Here is a 21046-nt window from a genome sequence, read left to right as displayed (position 1 = left end):
AATGCAAAGGAGGGGGAACGGAAGGGCGCCTGCCGGTGACGGGGGGAGGGGGAAGGGAGACATTTTTTGAATTATGAAAATCCAAATGCATGTAATTATGGATCTGAGCAGCTTTTGCCAGGCTTTGAAAAGATACCAAAGTAATTCAAGTAATGGAAATGAATAAGAGTAAGTAATGGGATTGTCTACAGAACACAAATGCCATAGATACAATTTCCAGACAGAAGGGACAAAGGGGAGAAATGAGTTCTTAAAAATAACGTTGGTGAATTACAGCTCTGCATGGACATTAGCATTTTTATACAAGATGGATCAGTGATTAACTTGGGATCTCATCCTGTACCATGAGGCCCTAACACACATCCATAGCTCTTTCAAAAGAGTCCTGTGTTTGTTTCTACACTGTATCATCAACCTCAGTGAGAGCGAAAGCAGGTCAGGACCTCAGACAAGGTCCCCTGGTTAGTATTAAAGGTTTTTTGTTGTTGTTTTTTAAATCAGAGAGGAGTACTTTATTCCAATACACTTAAAGCCTATTAAACATGTACCCTGTGCTGGAAACAGTGCTTACATGATTCTGGAAGAACAGAGATGGTCCTGATTGCACGAAAAAATCCCCAAATTAAACCCCTTTCAATTCAATCTTCTGTAAGTGCAGACAAGGAAAGAATAAAGTTGAGAGAGGAATCATCCTGCATTACACAGTGAGTTTCAAACTTTGTGTGTAAAGAATATAAAAGCCAGAGAATGCACTTAGATTGTAGCAGACATTCCAGTTAAAATTTTCTTCTTCTTCTTCTTTTCTCCCCCCTTTTAAAGACTTTGGAAGTCTAACTAGACTTCAAACTACATGAATTTCAATGGGAGGGTGAAATATTCTCATCTCTCGCAATGGATAAGAAACCATTTGGCAGATAGTCAAAAGTTTAGGAAAAGCTGCACAAAGCGCAAGATGAATAGAAAAGACACCTTGAAGCGCTGAAATGGAAAAACAGGAGTTGGGAAAGGTCATGCACAACAGTAAAACTGCCAGACATTTTAGTCACAGCCTAGTTCTGTTGCTGTAAGCCTTATTTCATTTAGTCATTTCTACCAGCGCAGGATCGGTTCAATTCATTATTCAAATCAAATACCATTTCATAACCACTTACACTGCTATTAACTACTATCACAAGGTGTGAGGCAGCAGCTTATCTAGTTCATCGAGTTTTGCAGCAATCACAGACCTTTGGGCCAGTGGGAATGGTCCTTTGCAAAAATATTTTTAGCTAAACTGTGGCTTACACAAGAACTGACATTTGTGAAGACATAGGAAAAAATGATCTTTCCTTAGAAATTTTATTTCTGAAACTGTACAGATATCTATATTCCAAAGACCCCAGCATCCTACCACTACCACATGTAGAGCAGTTCTAGAAGAGGAAAGCAAAGACAAGATACATCTTTCTTTAATCAAATCCTTATTTAAAATGATTCAAAAAGAATATTAAAATGATATCAAAGTCCCAGCTAATCAAGTGTCAGGAAGCAGTGACTGATTGATTTTTCTGGACGGTCTTAGAAATGTTGTTAAGAACTGTTTTTGTGGTGATCACCAATTTCAGTGGAAAAAAAATTCAGCGGAATCAGCAGAGAGATTTTGTTTAGACAGCACAGCTGCTGCATAAACTATTTTTAGGTCTTAGAAAGGCATCTAACGGAATAATTTTGTATTTTCTTTGAAAGAAATATGTTGGTGGTATTCAAAGTGTAGGCTGAATAATAGTGCGATAAATAGAAGTCAGGTCATGCTTTCATTTTAATAAATTTTAAAATTAGTACCGATTCTCTGAAAATACTGTGACAAAATGTTCCTACATTCACTTAGAATCCAGGAAACAGCTAAAACCAATTCTATTAATTTTAAGTCCACTTGAATCCTATCTGTTTTCATTTTCATTTATGATTTCAACAATGCTTAGGTGGTTAAGTTGCATATCAGTCTAGCTCATGACCTTCCCAAAACGCCCTACCTAGACTAAAGGAAATGAAGAGCTAGTAGGGCTGTATTATACTCTGCACATGTTGCTCATCCATCCTCTAAATTTCTCAAATAACAACTTCAAAATAAAAGCAAGGTTAGGGTCATGGAAGGGACATCATCATTGCTCATAAAGGGGACAAATGGGTTCCTGATTTCTTTTCTGGATCTTTATAGATACTGTGAGGATTATTCAGAGCAAAACCACCTTTTTGATGTATGTGCATCACCTTCTCTTTTTAATGAAGAAAAATTGTGAACACTTTTTACTTCAGAGACCATATTAATGTAAGGAACACACATCTCCGAATAGTCGGCAAATGTACTGCATTATTTCCTCCTTTTACTTCCATTAAATAAGTCATAGTCTCAAAAATTGATTCAGCATCTCATTTAAGTTCCTTCCTTGTATTAGTTGACAGTGTCGTTGCCACACATGGAAGAGTTATTTGCAGCTCTATGGCATGGATTTTACAAAGTTTGGAGCATTTCTAGCAAGTCTAATGATACCAGTAAATTAAGTCTAGTACCTAACTCTCCTTTGAGAGAGCTTTCTGAAGTCCTCCAAGACTGAGGTCTGTATGGGACAGACCTGAACCTGAAAGAAAAAGTGCAATGCAGTGCAGCAACATTCTTTAAGCATTTTTCTTGAGTATCTCATCTCAGTGCATGCAGAGAACACTCTTCTAAGGTGGATAAAAGCAATGCTAATGGGAAAAAGCAATCCTAACTTTATATACGTGAAAATAAGTACTCTGATGACCATTAACACTGAGAGAAAAAAACCTTGAAATCCTACCAGAGCAGCAGAAATGTCATCTTAATGGTCGATAGCAGTTAAAAAGATAACACATTATTAATAATTAGGAAAGGAACAGGGAACTACAAGGAGAACAGCATTTCGACATTATGCAATTCCATCTTATCCCCATAGCTTAAACTCTGTGCAAGTGCCATCTCAAATAGCATATAGCAGACCTGGAAAAGGTACCGAGAAGGACTTTCTGAATAATACTGAAAGCTTTTGTAGAAGTGTGATGGTAGATAAAGTCTGTACAGTCATGAGTGGCACAGAGAGACAAACAAAGCAGGAGAATGACTGTTCCTTCCCTCCATTTATGACAACCAGACAGCATCAAAAGAAATTAGCAGAGAACAGATTCAGAACAAGGAGAAGAAGGTATTTCTTCACAGTATACACCGTTTAGCTGTGGAAGTCAGTCACGGGATGCTGCACAGCTTAAAAAATGTACTTAGGTACAAGGAGCAAGGTGGACAAGTTTATGGAAGAAAAGCCTATCGAGAGGTGCTGCATAGAGAAAGAGTGTTTTCCATCCTTGTTCAGGAAGTCCTTGACCCCAGATCACTGCAGACTGGGAAGTGATGCTAAGGAAGTACCACCATGTGCTTGCCCAGTTCTTACACCCTTTCCAGGACATCCATAAGATCTGGGACCCAGGGCTAGAGTGGCCTTAGGTCTGGCTGCATGCGGCTATTCTTATGCCACCCAATGCTAAACAGCATAGGATTGGCCTGCATTCTACAAAGGGAACACTAGAGAGATGAATTATTATGACTGTTTCTTGAAATGAACTCCTTGGGCAACAGATAAGACAGAAGTACGCTATAAATCATATCAGTTCTGTTTTCAGCAAAGGATGCCCCTCTTCCAGACACTGAAAATACGCATCAATCATCGGTATACTTAGTTATTTGCCTTAGTATGATTTTGATAATTAATGTCAAATTGATAACCAATAAAGAACGGAGCCTTAATTGTATTCTGCTTGCACCTCCTTCCCATGCAGTAAGGTCTTCCTTCGAGCCTAATACTTTCAGCAGTGCTTTAGAAAAACTGAAATTATACCTGAAGTCTCATTTTCCAGGTTTAGTTTCTCTCAACGTCTGGTAGAGTTACAAAAGCCGGTCAGCACTATGGGATTTCACTCCCATCTTTAAAACTGCTCACTGGCGGCCGCAGCCCTAAATAAACTGGCATCACCTGCAAATGGATGCACTGTACGGGTTAAGACTAGACAAAAATACATTAACAGGTTGGGGTTACTCAGTGCTTTTTGTGCTTTCTCAAAAACTTTAGGCTTCCCTTTCCTGTCCAGTCTGGTTCTGCATTTTTCAGTCACAGGGCAGGTGCCAGACCGACTGGCATGGATTTATTCCTAGGAAATTTCCATAACGAACGAGTAACTTGGCCTCAGACATTGCCCAATACTACTGCATGCTCTACTGTTTGTCTTCTCTTTTGCCGAGTTATAAAATGCCCCAAGTGAGCAAGTAGCCTTGTTTTGAAAAGTGCCACGATTTTGTTGTTAACTTTCACTAAATCTTTAGAACTTTCGCCATGTTTTGTAAATGTTCCTCTGAATTCCTCAAAGTGCTTGTACATTAATCCAGGTAGCAGGTAACATCGTCTACCTCCTGCAGTACTTAGTCCGTTTTTCTCTGAAATATGGCAGGGGCACTGGTTACCGCCAGGGGAATCTTTCATACCCCAGTAGCCCCTCAGCTGAGTTCCCTGTTGGAGGATTTTTTGCTTCTGGCTCCGGGGTCCCCTGTTGACAGGGCTGGAACAGTTTAGGTCAGGAGACTCTGCTCCCCTGCCATCGTACTCATAAATAAACCTCATTGGTTAAGAATTGAGTAGAGATCCATTCTTGGCCAGGGGTTTATGGCAAGTTTAATCCTCACAAACTCTTACTCAGCCATTGTTTTTGGAATACATTCAACCCACGTAGCTAATTCTCTGATTTCCGCCAGTAAAATTGTGCCTGGGTTTTCACCCAGTTGATTTTAAGTCATATCCTTTTACCAAGCCCATGTCTGTACTAAATACAGCATAGCTTTTTTTTTTTTTTTTTTCAATTTTCAATTTTCCTTCAAGCCACTAGCATATTGCAGTCCAAGTCAGTTAAAATTCAGATAGCCACGTTCTGTCCAGTAAGGCGAGGAGGAACACAAATATGGGAATTCATATGAGAAACAGATACACTTAAAAGACACAGTAATATATGCATACATATCCTCTGCTGCATTTTGTAGAAAGCATTTTTAAAATTTTCTTGTTCATCCTTTCAGAAATTGCGAATACTGTTACTTCTGTATCTATTCCTATTTTCAGTGCCATATCATTTAACCTTATATGAACAAGCGGGTATGCTACGCTTCTCTCATTTCCACAATATGTGGATTTGTGAAGTGGCACAATATTTGAACTATTTCTTCCAGAAAGAAGCTGGTTTCTAAGCCAAATCCTTCATGGTCACAGAATAAGTTTTGGAGGTCCTGACTGCTTTATCTTAGGCAAGGGTGCACTATGGTAGCAGCAAAAATCTTTCCAGTAGATGTCTATTAGGAAGCAAAGGGGCTCAAGCGGCATGTCCCCTCCAACTACTGTGTGACGTGCCTGAGCAGTGGAAAAATGGTTCCCTAGATTTGCTTTGGATGTGTTTCATTTCCCTCACTCATGAGAAAGCCTGGCTTCTGTGGTGTGTTTTGAAATATTCACCCTGTTTTTTTTTTTTTTTTTTTTTTTCCTTTTCTGGATTCAACAAGTACTGCCTCTGTGGTGCCTTCTAGGGGGAGTTCCTACCTCAAAGCATCTTTTCTTCCCATCTGTAGGTGTTTCATTTCCAAAACAAACTGCTTAAAAAAATTCCCCCCAAAATACCATAACTTATATGAACTGATTATTTTAAGATTTACAAAAATTCAGGGTTGATTTTTAAAATAGAGCTTATATTTGTGCTAGGAATATAATGGCTTTAAAAACACTTTTATGTCTTTAAATTTCATCTTTTGAAATTCTTGTGCATAAACCCAAGACTTTAAGCAACAAAAAGGTACTTTTTCCAGCTAACATAAGGAAAATAGCTCTTTGTTTGGTCACATCTTCTGTGTCACTTTCCTAAAACATTATTCAAGCCTCTGAGTATATATTGCAATATCTACCCTTCATTCATTATATTGGAACATGTTCATGGTTCCATACATGAATATTTTATCTTTTCTTTCTTTCTTTTCTTTTAAAATAATATCCTACATGTCATTATTCTCAGTTTTGCTGCATACAGATGGTTTAAAAAAATGCAAACCCTCTCTCTCTGAACTCAAAACCATTAACCATTTGCTTGCTAAATAAGGGAAAAACAGAGCAATATTTTGTTTACATTGAAACCAGAACAATAAACTCCCAAAAGACTATTAAAAACAAGCGCACCTAAATCCATTCTTGTGGGAAGCTCACACTGTAATCAGATTTGAAATTGAATTAAAACATCATCACTTCCCTGTAGCAAGAGGAGGAAATAAGGCAAATTTTACTCTTAGAGCGATAACACAGTTTTCTCTAAAGTCATGACAGTCCATACGTTCATCACGCGTATGGGCTTCACTCTTAGGAATCTGGTCACAAGCATCTGTGAACAGGCATTAAGTCTGCACAAACAACTGTGTACAGAAGGCCAAGCTAATTCATGTGTGCATACACATGGAAAATGAGCTATCCCACACCATCCATCCATGAATTCCCAGCTCACACGTGGAAACAACATGCATGAAATGCAGACATGCACCTGCACGTCACTCATGTCTGATGGTCTGGTTCTGTTCCTCACCACCAGTTCACAGACAACCTCAGAATAAGCCTTTTGTGGTCATGGTTTGTGACTTCGGTAGAACTATTCCAGGTTTATACTGGGAATGAAATTTGGTTCTTGTCATGAAAAGCAGAGGTAAGCCCTGAGAATGATGCTTAATTGCATCCCTTTTAGGAAAATAGTCCCTTCCAACTAGCTGTCTCTCAGGAGGAACAGGAAAGCGATAAATATTTTCCTCTACAAAAAAACCCTATCTTTAAACTAAAAAGAAACATTACTCCATCAAGTCATCCCTAGGTAAAACTTTTTCTGGAAGTATTATACAAATATTCATTTATGTGGTGAAATTATATCAAGCATTAGTTAGACCTGAGGTATACATTTATGGACATTCAACAACTGTGAGCTCATCACGTTGAAGAGACAACCAGATTATATTGAACTGAATTCCTCCCTTCAAATTACACATGGTACCTCATAAGAAACAGAGGACATTTAGTCTTGGTGAAGTACAGTAATTGGGTTACCAATTGTCATGGATATATTGAAGGAAGCTATGGAAATTAGCAAAACAAGTAGTTAGAGCTAAAAGGCAAATAGTCTCAATAAATTGCATTCTTCAGCACACCAGTGAGCTGGAATAGCTTTTGTAATCAATAGTGTAATATGTGTGGATCCATCAAACATACCATAGACAGCAAGATAGGAGTGACAAAATGTTGATAAGGGAACGGAATTACCTACACTGATTATCGGAACAGCCTGGCAGCACATTATCACCAGCAAAGCTAGAAATTACAAGCTTGTTTCCTTTCTGCTGGGCAGTAGGAAATACATGCAATCCTGATTAAAGAAAGCTTCATGTAGAAGCAACCTCTATCCTGGACTGAACATATGGATTCATAAATGCGATTGTAGTAATCCGTGCCTAGCTCTGAGTATCTCCTTTTTGATCAGGACATGATTATGTGCATGTTAATATCTGGAACGTGTGCAGGATTTTGTTATAGACAACAAAATGAGTGTAATTCCATTTACACTTGCATTCTTCCTCTGCTGCACCATAAAAGGTTGCTTTTACTTACAGCTTGTGTGGTGTTTCCTCATATTTTGAAATATTATGCCATTTGTCCCCAGTGCAATAGTGAAGACTAATATTAAATTAATTTTCAGCCAATACCGCCAAATGAAACAAAAATAGCTAATGGATGTAGTCTAAATAATAGTGAAGGTTAACAGGAGGTTCTCAAAAAATCTAATATTCTTTTCAGGGATGGGCGAAATTTCACATTCTTGCTCTTATTTACCACTATTTGCATAATGGGCCTAGCTCCAGGCTTAAGCCTAGTCATTCCTGTATGTAAGGGCTTGTTTAGACAAAGAACAAACAAGAAAGATCTCTCCCAACACTCTTGAAAGTGCATATCTAAACCTGGTAAGTCTCAAATGGTAAGCAAAATCCGCAAATTTCTAATATGGCTCCGGATTAGACCCATGAGAATGCATTTTTAATTCCTCTTTTGACTTCTTTTTCAGAGGAGAAAGAAGTTTCATGAACTCAGCATAAGGAAAATATACACGAATGAATCTGCAGAAGGATCAGTGCTGTTGAACCCAGAGCCACTACACATGGAGCCTGGACTTTGCTTCCAGTTCAAACTTAAGTGTAAAAAACCCCCACTAAGCTGCCTTTCTTGGCCTCTCTCTTGTATTTCAGCATCTCACCAAAAATTATTAGGTGCAGGAAAGAGACTATCTACTGCCCCTGTCCTTAACCAGAGTTTCTTTGGGTACTCTGTGTACAAGCACACCTTTGATGTTCATTTAGACAGAAAATACATCTTTTCTATTATGCACTGTGACTTAACAGATTCTATCTAGAAAAGAAAATAACATAACTGTACCTAGATTCTGTCTAGAAAAGAAAATAATGTAACTGTATTTTTTGACAGGATAACAATGACAGGAAAAAAATGCTAAAATCAAACTAAGACATGTATGTTTAAAGCAATAACTGTAACACTGATCAAAACATGTAATTCAACTTACATGACCATTGACCAACTTGCTTCTTTTGCAAAAGGAGAAAAAAATAAAAAGAAAAATTAGTATCAACAACTCAGTGGATTAACAATATGATATGAAGACTGATAGCTGATCCTCTTCAGTGGATAACAAATTTAAACTGTTATTAAAAGATGTGTACATTAATTTGACATTAAGTCCATTCCACTGAGATAAAGATCGAACTCTGGGAGAGTCTGGAATATTGATTTACATTATGCTTTGCACCTTATTTAATCTGAAATTTATGCATTCATAGGAATATAATTTTCTTTATTTACTAGCCATCAGTTGTATATGAAATGAGAATGCAGTGCCAAAAAGTGAGTGTAGTAAGTCATTATATAGCTACGTTTTTTGAGATGTACATGAAGTGCTGAGTTTTGAACTCCATTACCCTTGTATCCATGCCATTCACCTAGGTCACTTGAAATCAGAGTAGAACACAGTCCACAATCTGTAACACATTGCGGCATAAGCATAAATGGAAACCAAGCCAGTATCTGTTCCAATATCATAGCTAAGGAATAGAGTCTGGTATTTTCAAAGGTTCCCTCATTCTCACTGAAATGTTGTAATTTAAGGACTTCGAAATTTCCTGCTGATACTACTGGTAATCTGGTCTACCTGGAAGCAGACTGTGCTTTTAATACAACTATGCAGTACTTACGAAGTAGAAGGAAAAAAGTAAAATAAAGAAAATATTGTTAATATGCTTTACCAGCTTCAAAAATGCCCTACATACACTAGCCACCCAATTATTATTAGTAGTTAGTACTATACAGAGTACCAGCAACCTTTGAAGAGAAGCTTTTCAAATTCAGCACAAGCTGAGCACCTGTTTTGCATTGGCTCTGCAGAAACCCACTGTTGGGCAGCTGCGTCTACGGTTATAGAAATAACAGGTAGAAAGCATGGGGCACAGCCTCCTTTACACTGCCACGGTCATGCGAATAACCATTACTTTCCTGTACTTCTAGCTGCAGGAAGAAATTTCATGTTTTCAGAATATGAAGGAACTATTAGGCTGACTGTTTTTAGAAGTTTCTTGGAGATAAAGGGTATTTGGAATTTATAGGGAAAAGATAGATTGATAGTGAATGTGAGTTGCAAAATGATGTTTTGCAGTGGCTGTGTGATTTATCACATGGTGCCATCATTTTTCATAAGGTTGTCGGTACCAGATATGTACCTCAAATATGTGCACATACGCTCACAGCTTACAAGTTGCATATCAGTTATGAATAGGGTATCAGTCTATTTCTAAATAAATACATGTTCAAAATACTATGAAATCAACCCCTCTAACTAATTTATCACATAAAACCAAAGATATCATGCAACTGGGATAGAATTAAAACAAACTCCTTAAAATCTTGGTAAAACAGCAGTGAATCTCTCATATATAATGAAACTATAAAGGATAAAAGTAAGTTTCTCTATTATTCAAGTAAGCCTTTTTCACTAGTAGAGTTACCACGTTTGTGCTATTTAACAGTTGTATGTCACTTTAAATCTTCAAAACTGTGTGAACATTAATTATACATGAACATTAATAATACACCTCTGCCTAAAGTATTTAAGTATTTATTAACCCTACTTCACACATGTGAAAACTAAGACAAAGATGATCTCAAAATTCAAGTGCTCAAGTACTTAAATTTAGGCTTAAATTAAATTAGGTTAAATTAAATTTTTATCTACCAAAACATGCGTTACATTTACATTATCTTCAGAAGTTCTGAGATTCAAAAACACAAGTTGAAATTAAGAGATCTTAATTTAAATCTTGAGGTCTCAGCACATCTGAAGATCAGGGCATTTATTTAGGAACTCCAGACAGGGGCTTAGGAGTCCCCCTTAGGACAGCAACCCAGGACCACACAACAGGGTAGGACATATACCGATTTGCGATTAAACTATTCACATTAAACTTCTTACACTAAACACAACAGTGTTCAAGAGACATGATTCACGTCACTTAACTTCAGCCCTCTAGACTCTCAGGTATCGACTTCGACTTAATTATCTAGGATACAGATAAAGCCAACAGGGACTGAGAGATGACTTCAGTGTTTGGGTCACTATCTTAAGAGATGCATTTAATCTAGCTGGGATGAAGGAAAAATAGACAAAAAGCTTAGAGTAGTCATCCATAAGCTACACGAGTCAAATGTGACCCAAAGGTGCAAGCCGTCCACAACTCCCTTGAGCAGGACATCAGTTCGAAGCAATACGGGCTAACACGTCCTGAATGAACTGTGAGGCCACGTTGCCATCGGAACAAAACAACTCAAAAATGCTGCATGAGGTTGTGCCTCTCTCACCAAACTGCTTGTTTATTCCGGGTGCAAAGAGCTGAAATAGTTCCTCCCTGAAACTATTTTAACAGCATACTATTATAATAAAAAGAATTACTATGCAAAGGATGCTTCATAATTAAACTTTCAAAAGCTGCACAACATGATGTTGTACAGAAGAATTTATTTTAAATATAAAATCCAGCATCCTTTTAAAAACAGATGAAATGCTAAAATGTGGATTTGTCCACATAAAATGTTCTTCCAAGCAGGTATAATAGTTTTTTAACCTGTATGTATATTATTAAAACTACTATGAAAAAGGTTGATTCTTTATGCATAATCAGTTCCCATTGAATTTAAATTATTTTCAGTAAAGCACTGACGCAGATAAAATACTCTAAATGTACAGAATATTAAGCAAATATTTATATTAAAAAACTGCTTTCAGGTGAAAATGTGCTCAGTGAAGCACAACCCCCATAGTGCCTTGCAGAATATTAATGCTCGGTAGATCACACGATGACAACAAGTATTCCTATGGAGAAGCTGGAGGTGGGATAAAAGGTAACATTCAGATGACAGTCCTCAACAAAAGAAATGTGCAAACACAGGGGCGTGATACTGTTGAGATGTAAATGAGGTTAGAAATATATGGAATCACACCTGCTTAAAGCCGGGAGTATCTTGTAAAACAGGGACAACAGCATGTTTAGCATGAGCGGCTACAGCTCACTGCTTGCCCACTAGAATTTGCATAAAGACTAACCAACTCTGTGAAACTAATATATGAGTAGAAATAATATTTGAAGGGAATGATAATGTAACTCATACTAGAGAAAGATGCAAATCGGAATACCTGAATCAATCTCTTTTGGAGGCTATGGATCAGAATCAAAATGTAAGGTTCAGGCTATGAGCCAATCAATACAGGAAAAACCAAAATATGCAAGGACAAGAGTCTGAATACTACAAACATCATCCAGTGAATCGGTAAGGGACACTAGCATTTAGACATTTCAGAAGGTTCTTACATAAACAGAAGGGGAAACGGAGAAAAGAAGCAATTCTAGCTTTGAAATTGAAAACACAGGTTAATAACTTCAGGTATTAATGCTGTTAATATCTGTAGTCATGCTCCTAAATGCAAGTTGTTCCAGAGATGAAATAACACCACTAAGGACTGATCAGGCTCCTGGTCTGGGCAGGCAAGTGAAAATGAAGGGTTACCACCCAGGTGATCCTATCATGAAGAGAAAGAGCAAGAGGGAAGCTGTTGGAGGAACTGTTCCTCTTCCACCCACGCAGTTGCCAGCGTAGTGCGGTGGTGGAAACAACCTGTTGCTCTTAAAAGATGATCCAAGTTAGTCTGCTCTAAGAACTGATAAGCTAGGTACCTAATCTAGAGTTAGTTGTCCAGAGTCTCTTAATCGTCAGCACAGATAGAGGCAACTCAGAAGTGCAGATCATACCATCCCGAGCAAGCACAACCTCTTATTACACTTCTCTTCCTCCTCTTCCTCCTGGGGGCATACAGTTCCCTAGGAAAGTGCCTCCCCCCTCTCTATTGGTTGTGGAAGGACCCAGACTAGACACCTCGTTTCAGAAAGCTGAGGGTGTTTCTTTCCTTCATCCCCTTCCAGACCAAAAGAGAAGCCGAATAAAGAGTCAGGAATTTGCCGAGGCAAATACCTTTTGGGTGGGATGGGTAACTGTTATTCTTTGGGCTTAAGCCTGCTGGATTAGACCAGGTTTAAGGTACAGATTTTTACTGTCTTAACCGTGCTGGCCATGGGTTTAAAGAGTAACAATCTCTGGAAAGAGTCAGAGAAATAGAAAATTTAATTATACTGGCAATAACTGCATATTTATTAATATAAACTGCTTTTGACAGCTTTGGCAATAGAGCTCTGCCTATTAGTATCCTAATAGTAACTATAAATGCTCCTATTTGCTTCAGATTTTACTCAAATATTTTTATATCTACCTTGATGAGAACGAGTGTAGGATGAGCCCCTCCGGCTCCACCGTTTAATAGGCATGCCTCCACTTTTCCTTTCAGACCAAAAATTGGAACTGCCGTATTATGTAAATGTTATTGCTCCAAACAAAAGATTGGTGTTGTCCTAGTAATTAACTGTCTGGTTAATTAGACCTCTTTTTCTTTGCTCAGCAACCTGCATTCATGTGCACATACAGACTGTTACAAAAATAAACTAATAAGCTTTACATTTTCTGTGCAGAATTGCTAGGAGATTGGCAATAACAAAAAAGTTAAGTATTATTCTGGAAGTTGGAAATCTATTAAAAATGGAAATGCAGCTTTTCTCTGAGAAGTGGGAATCCAATAAAAATGTGAATTCTGTCATGCGGAGTGATGGATTTGGAGCACTCAAGAAGGACGAATGAATCATGCTGAGCTGTTAATATCTCTGCCAGTTCTATGGCTTTCCACGAGCATGTGAAACTGTCTTTGTTTGCTTTCCTAACAACCATCTCCTAAAAGATTCTCTGGGAACACAGAAAGCTTCTGTAGTGGGATAATTGTTTCAACAGCTTGGACACCGATTTTTTTTTTTTTTTTTTTTTTTTATGAGTGATGGAGGACTCGGATCATTACTATAGAGTGTAATACTTGACGTCAATGGGAGCACTGACTATAATACACAAAGCTGATTAAAAGATAATATTCCTGTAAGAGCAGAAAGTGGTCTTTATTGGTTAATTTATATCTGGGTTTTAATGCTATAGCAAATTTCTAAGCTTTATTTTTTTTTAATAATGCTTGTATTTATTAGACAAGGGTAGTAAGGAGTATGAAAGAATTATTAAACCTTGATAGAAACTAGAATTGCTTCAAAGAGGCATTAGAGGAGTTGGCTCATTTACATGGTGATGCCTTTAAAATAAAGGGCCAGACACATTCAGAACTTATTTTAAAAGAGGTCTGCAATGCACCTTTTGTTCCACCCATGCTTTATAGCAAGATACTATACGAACATTTATAAAATGTTTTATAAACTATCAGATTATCATCTGGCTGAGTAAAGTTAATCTTTGAAGACCTAGAAACATAGGAAAATAACCGATTCATATACATGATTTGAGGCATATATTTCTCAATCGACACTTAAACATACATGTAGTTCTAAAAAGTTTAAAAAATATTTCTTCAAATCTGTCCATGAGGAACTCTCTCTTCTGCAATAAAAAAACCCAACCACATTACTAGACCACTAAATAATTCAGGATAAAGGCACAAAATGTGAAGAGTAAAAAGACATTGCTCTGTAACTTGAACACAAGTTCTACAGGTAATTTTTATATATATATACATATATATGTGTGTACACATACATACACACACATATTTGAAATACTGAACAAATATTAGGAATTCCTAACCATTCTCACAAAAATATCTGTACCTTTTAATGAAGAAAAGTGAACTGTTTAAAGAGCAAACATTTTTAACTGCAATAACATGCTAATCACACACACAAATAATCTAACAGAAAAAGGAAAATTCATCATCCTTTAAATTTGTATTACCCTATAGTACAGTGTTTTTTTTTTTTTTTTTTAAGAAACTTGAACACAGCAGCTTGAAGTACCACTATATAGATAAGAAAAGATAAAAAAAATAAAGATGGAACACAATTTCAGCCTCAGGAGGTTTAAAAAAAAGTATCAAATATATGGACAAGAATATGACTTTTGGAGTTAATTATTTAGAAACAGCTCAAGCTGCTGTATAGCTCCTATTAGTAGTCTGTAGAAATAATACCACTCTAAAAAAATATAGCAGATGGTGGTAAGACACTGAAAGGAAAAGCATTTTTGTTCCATGTGCTTCTAGCATTATCTGATCATCCAAGTCCTCAGGCATTCTAGTTTACTGGAGCTATCGGTTAAAAAATTAAAAAAGATCTGATATCATGTTTGGACATGAATCCTAATGTCAAAATGGCACATACTTATTTCCTATTAATGGCAGATGTATTATAAGCTCTCTAGCTAAGAAACAGCATACTCAGGAAATTACATGATGGTCTATCATAAAGTTTGCATACTGATAACAGAAAGCATATATTTCAGAAATGTGTAGATGCCTTGTTTTATAAATCTACCTTTTTTATTATGTGTGTGCAGCACCACAGATAGCCACTAATGGATATGAAATCATAAATTTGTGTTCTCATTCTCTTTGTTGAGCACTCTGCCCCGGTAGTAAATTTATTGTTATACTGAGAGCTCGGCTTTTGTCAGCATCTCTAAGGTGTTTTGTGTAGGTACTTTAAATTCCTAGGGAGTGGGCTGGATGGCGAGATATTGCACTTCTGATAGAAGAAAATGCCCTTGGTCCACAGAGACAATTCCCTGCGTGTTGCATCTCCGGGGAAGACGGTGTCTGGAGGACTGCTGCGCATTATCCTGACCTCCTGTGCATGCCCAAATTGGCACCCGCTTTGCTTTTCACGTATAACACTGATTTTTGTCGTGCAGTTATCCGCCCCTCTCCCCAGCCCCCAGCTGCCTTTTTACCTGGTGGCTACCGCGCGCCCATCGGCTTCAGCGACGCAGGTGCTGCCAGCTGAAGGTACGCACAGCACCGCGCTTCGCCAGACGCCACTGCGCCTCACCCGGACGCCTTGGCACCAGCGCGGGCAAGGCAGCAGCCCGGGCAAACCCGGCCCGAGGCGCGCGCGGCCTGGGCTCCTGCCGCCCCGCCAGGGAAGCCGCGGCAGACTGGCTGCGGGCAGGTGCCCCCGGCACCACGCGGCCTCCCGCCGTCGGGCTGGAACCGCAACCCTAAATCTGCTTCCGACACATCACAGCGTATATTCCCTGTCAAACCACGATGAGAGGCAGCAATCAAAGGATAACTAATATTCAAACCTCTTTCTACTCCTTTCCCATCACTGTTCCCATTACCAGGGACTGGATACTTCCTAATTGATGCTTTCAATTCATAGTAATTAATTGTAGCTAGACTTCTTTTCATGTCTTGAAATACATAATACCACAATGGGCTCAAACAGAACAGTGTAAAAGCAATCTATATTACGGCTAAATAATCACATTCACTGCTTTTTATCTTAGCTTTACATGCCTTTCATCTGCTTTACAAACATTAAAATTCATTTAATATGCTTTTAGAAATGAATAAGGCAATATAAAAAGAGCATATTAATGGCTGCTCATATAACTTTTTATAATTTCAGTCAGGTTTATTATTTGGTATACTGTAAATCAAATTAAGTACAAATATTAGTACCGACAATGTGTGTATAATTAGTTTTTAATCTTTACTGCCTGAACATGTAGTCATTGTAAAGGAGTAGGAACAGATTTCTGAGCCATATCTGGGCATATAAATGGCACATTTAGATGTATGCTATTGTAATTTATACAAATATTGTTCACACATAACCCTTTGATGACTTAGTTGTGAAATTTAATAATCAAGCACGCAAAATGCTTGAAAGAATTTCAGAACTATTTTAAAGAAAACTAGTAACTGTTTGCCATTTAGAAACTTAGAAGATTACATTTTCTGGTGTCTTATGATTTCCATATCTGAAGATATAAGAATAACCTCTCCCAGTAAAAGTACAAGTTAATTTGTGAAAGTCCTACAAAGACAGAAATTTCAGTGCACACTTTGATAGTTGACAAAGGAGTTATTAAAGGACAGAGGTCACCCAGACAACCATTCTAACATGAGGATAAAATGATTATTTGCTTTCTAAATAAAACTAGTATACTGTTATTAAATAGTCATAGTTAAAAAGCTCCCAACCAGTCAGTGAGATATATTGTCAGTATAACGGAAAACATTACTCAACTTTCAAAGTCTGTTGTCTTTGTATTTTTTAATATATTAGAACATGATTAAATAACCAGATTAATTACAAAAATCTATTTTTATGTTACTATTCCTTTTTTCTTAAACACACTAGCAAAGGGACACACTGATACAGCGGTGTTCACATACTGTATTCCATGAATACCTCAAGATTCCCAATAACAGTAGAGATAACATCTTTGTATCCTCTAGGTAAATAAATAAATAAATAAATAAAATAATCCAGGTAAATACTTGGCAGAATCTGAAATTATTCTGGAAGAGGAGGACTTAGAACATTGGAATCCACAGTCTGCTTGTATAGAACAGAAGGATTCAATGTACATCAGGACTAAGCACCGTACCATAAAAGCACAATATGGAGATGTTCAGTGTTTGCTGGTTAAATCAGCAGCAATACAGGAGAGGAAGAAAGGAGAGTTGAAATATTTGAAATACAAGTGTTTGAGTCAATTCCCAAAATTAATATACCTTGGGAAAGGGTAAGCCTGTTTACAAAAAATAGTAAATGAAGGAGGTTGAATAGCCCTCATCATACTGTGTAAAGGTCTTGTAAAGCATCCAGGCTCATCTTCCTGCACTTCACTTTGTGGTCCTGCAATTTCTGAGCTTAGCTGATAACCCGCTTCAAGTCATGTGAGAGGTTTTTTCAAATTCGAACAATCTGCTGGCAACATAGCATTCTTTTTCCTTCCTGTATTGAAGGATTAAGGCCTAGAGAGAGTTTAAGTGATTTAAAAATAGTGCCTTAATATTAAGATATGGCATAGATACGCCCAGGAGTTTATTGTGTCTTTGCTCATTGGAGATAAAGGCTAAAAGGGCCCTTTTCTAGAGACCGCTGGCAGAAGTCCAGAGGACCTTAAGCTTACAAGGATTGTTGTGAAATCTGTTTTAACATGGTGCCTTGTACCTTTTACTTGTACCTGTTAGACTCAGCAGCCTGCAGAAGCCAGAGGGTATAAGACTCATTACGGATTGCTAATTACGCATGGGTCAGCCCCAACACTGCCTGCTGGCTGAATGTCGGGGCAGGGAGAGAAAGTATTAGTGCCTCCTTCCCCACGTTAAATTAGTAAAGATTCACCCTGTAAATATCTCCTCACCATTCAAATCTTTCTGTGGGTTTTTTTTTTCTTTTTATTTGTTCCTATGCAAGAGTCTGTTCCTACATAGATTCACTCTCAAAGTCCCCAAGGGCCTTAATGCAACGTGCATCCATGCATAAACACTTAAAGCTTGAGTCCGGTCTTTGATTTCAGGTTCTCTGGGAATATGAAACCTAGAACTAAAACTCAGGACCACAGTCATCTAGTCCTAGGAATGGCAAATATCCAGGCTGGGGGTTAAAGATGTTACAAATAGCCTCTCATTCCATCTCATCCCTTAACACAAGCCTTTCTGCTTAGTTTCTTAACAATGAGTGAAAATGCTTACAGTTAACACTTCACATAAATCAAATCTATGCTCTGCAGTAATGTTGTTTAATCTATTTTAAAAATGATTTGTTATTTTGAAGTATTTTGACTTATCAGCAATTTTTACTGTGAGGAACAGAAGGGGGGATAAAGTAGATTGTTAGTATTGTAATATCGCCTGCACTGGCTTAGCCTATACAAAGGTGCAGTGTTGGTCTTAAGTCTGTAAATAAATCTGTAAATCTTGAAGTTTGGTAGTTTGAAATCATGTCAGCCTGCGTTTGTCATGTAATGGCGCAAGAATTTAGCTTCCAAAGTCAGTGAAGGACAAAGAGATACGCCTGAAGTAAACAATGGGAAACACAATGGAAGCACCTTGTAGGTTACAAAGAAAAAAAAATCTTCAAACATTACAATGTGATAATGAACGAACAACAGGAGTGCAGGAAAATGACCAAGCACATGAAGAGCTCATCTTGGAAGTTATGGTTCTGCTACGAAATGTTATTTTTGGAAGACCTATCACCTGTCCTCTACGAGCGAAAGCTGATATATAGAGGCTGGGGGAAATGGTGAGCTGTTCCTGATCCCAAGGAAGAAGAAAACATTACACAGACTCAATGGCTCTTTTAAATCCATATCACACTATGGGTAAAAGATACAGCTCTAGCAGACCTACCATGCAGATTGCTGTAAGCAGAGCAAAACCTGCTTTGGCACACCGTATCTTTGAGACACGGAAGGACATTAAAGAAAAATCATAAGAAATTGCTTTAAAATCATACACAAAAAAACCTAGTTTCTTCTCCAGTAAAGGGAAGTACCTTATCAAGGAGAAACAGGGACAGGAACGGTGCTTGAAATACATGGGTAAAAAGCAATGGAATTACAAAGGTAAATTGTGAAAATATCACAATGTTGGAGTATAATGTTGCTCCAGGTCTCTTAACTTCTTTACACAATAAAATGGAATAGGAACATGCACAAAAGCCCAGTGAAGACTACAGAACACAGCTGCCCTGTACCTTTAAGACCAAAGGAGTTCAGTGCATAACTCTGTCAGCACTTCAAAAGACTATACTGCCTTATTTCAATGGGAGTTAAATGCTAATTCTCTTGGGCTCCTTTGAAAATCTCTATCAAAACTCTTTAGACTTATAGCTTGGCAAGTATTTTTAACAGAGAAGGGGTTAAATGAAATCACCTCTTCCCAATGGACTAAAGAAATTCAATTCAAACTTTTTTCCCCCTCAGCTGAAAATCATATTTGAATGCTCTGATTCCTCATGCATCTTCAAGATTTATTCATGAGTCAAAGCTGAATGCACTATATGTTGTATTTATATGAACAAACATATAAAAAAAGAATCATTTCCATTATCTAGATAGAAGCATGTTTGTCAGCATCTGAAAGAATATCTATCCTGCAAGTTATAAGTATTCAGTTACTCTTTTAAAAACATCATTCAAGCATTGTAAGACGTATAACTACAGCATAAGCAATGACCTTTAAGTGCATCTTCTTTCTCATTATCTCAACACTATGAAATAGCGATACTGAAATCTTTGCAATATCTGCACAGAAGCTATTTATTTTTAAATCATTTCACCCAGTAAACCAACCATAATTTTATTAACAATAGCAAGAACTTGATACGGTATCCAAAGGAATACTAACATGATATTCACCTTAGCCTCTTTTACAAAGAATCTCTCAGTTCATTTATATTTCAGCAAAAAGGCACATAATAATTTTAATTCTTTATTAAACTTTTTCAATTAAATTTCTAAAACCTTATCAGGTGTGGAGCATCTTCGGGGAACAAAATTTTCATAATAACAATACCATGGAAGCTTGTAATCTTCAAAATGACTCATTCACTATGATTAATTTACCCTTTGTTTATATCTATATATCTAAAGGGCAAATGTCACTTTTAGAGTTATTATTTCAGACAGATAATTTTATACAGAATTTTTACTTTAGATGTAGGTCACATCATTTATGAGCAACTGTCATGACTGACTCATTGCATTTTCTGTCAATGTTGAGTTTCTTCCAGTTTCAGAAATATCTCTTGGAGAAGAAACATTGCTAATATGCTGTGAGAGACATCACGCAGCTAAGCCAGGTAATATTTTTCCAATTAACAGAGGCTGTACTGGTAAGTATTTTCATACCATCAGGATACCAAAAGTAACACTGAATGCCTTATGTCTCTGCTTCAAAATTGTCACATGATTTCTGATTGCATGAGCAGCTTCTAAGAATGCTTCAAGTAGCAGTGATTTTCTGAATAATATGTGAAGTTAGAATAAAGAAAATGTAAACAATGTTGAAGCACCCACTACTGCCATGCTTGCTTCAAAATGGAGCATATATCAAAAACAATCCCACACACACACATACTGACACAAAAATCAAGACATTTTGAAATTAAACTCCTTTAGCAGTACAATTAAATGCAAAAATAGAGAAAGAGGCTATAGAGCAATATCCAGATGTTTGCACCTTTCAGAAGCACAAAGCCCTGTCAATTATAAGTGCACAGAGGAAAAAAAATACCAGAAAGTTTCTTCACCTCTTCCTCTGCATGGAGAGAGAAAGAAAAAAAAAGATAAGGAAAGAGAGAGAGAGAGTGTGAAAAAGAGGTCAGGCTGTATTTCAGGAAAGTGCGACTATCAGAACTCCATCTACACTTTAATCCTTTCTTTATTTACCTGTACATGCATTAAATTGCCTCATCTGACTGAAATCTTGC

This window comes from Dromaius novaehollandiae, chromosome 13 (genome assembly GCF_036370855.1).
Source record: "Dromaius novaehollandiae isolate bDroNov1 chromosome 13, bDroNov1.hap1, whole genome shotgun sequence".
Classification (NCBI taxonomy): domain Eukaryota; kingdom Metazoa; phylum Chordata; class Aves; order Casuariiformes; family Dromaiidae; genus Dromaius; species Dromaius novaehollandiae.
This window is presented reverse-complemented; position numbering follows the sequence as displayed.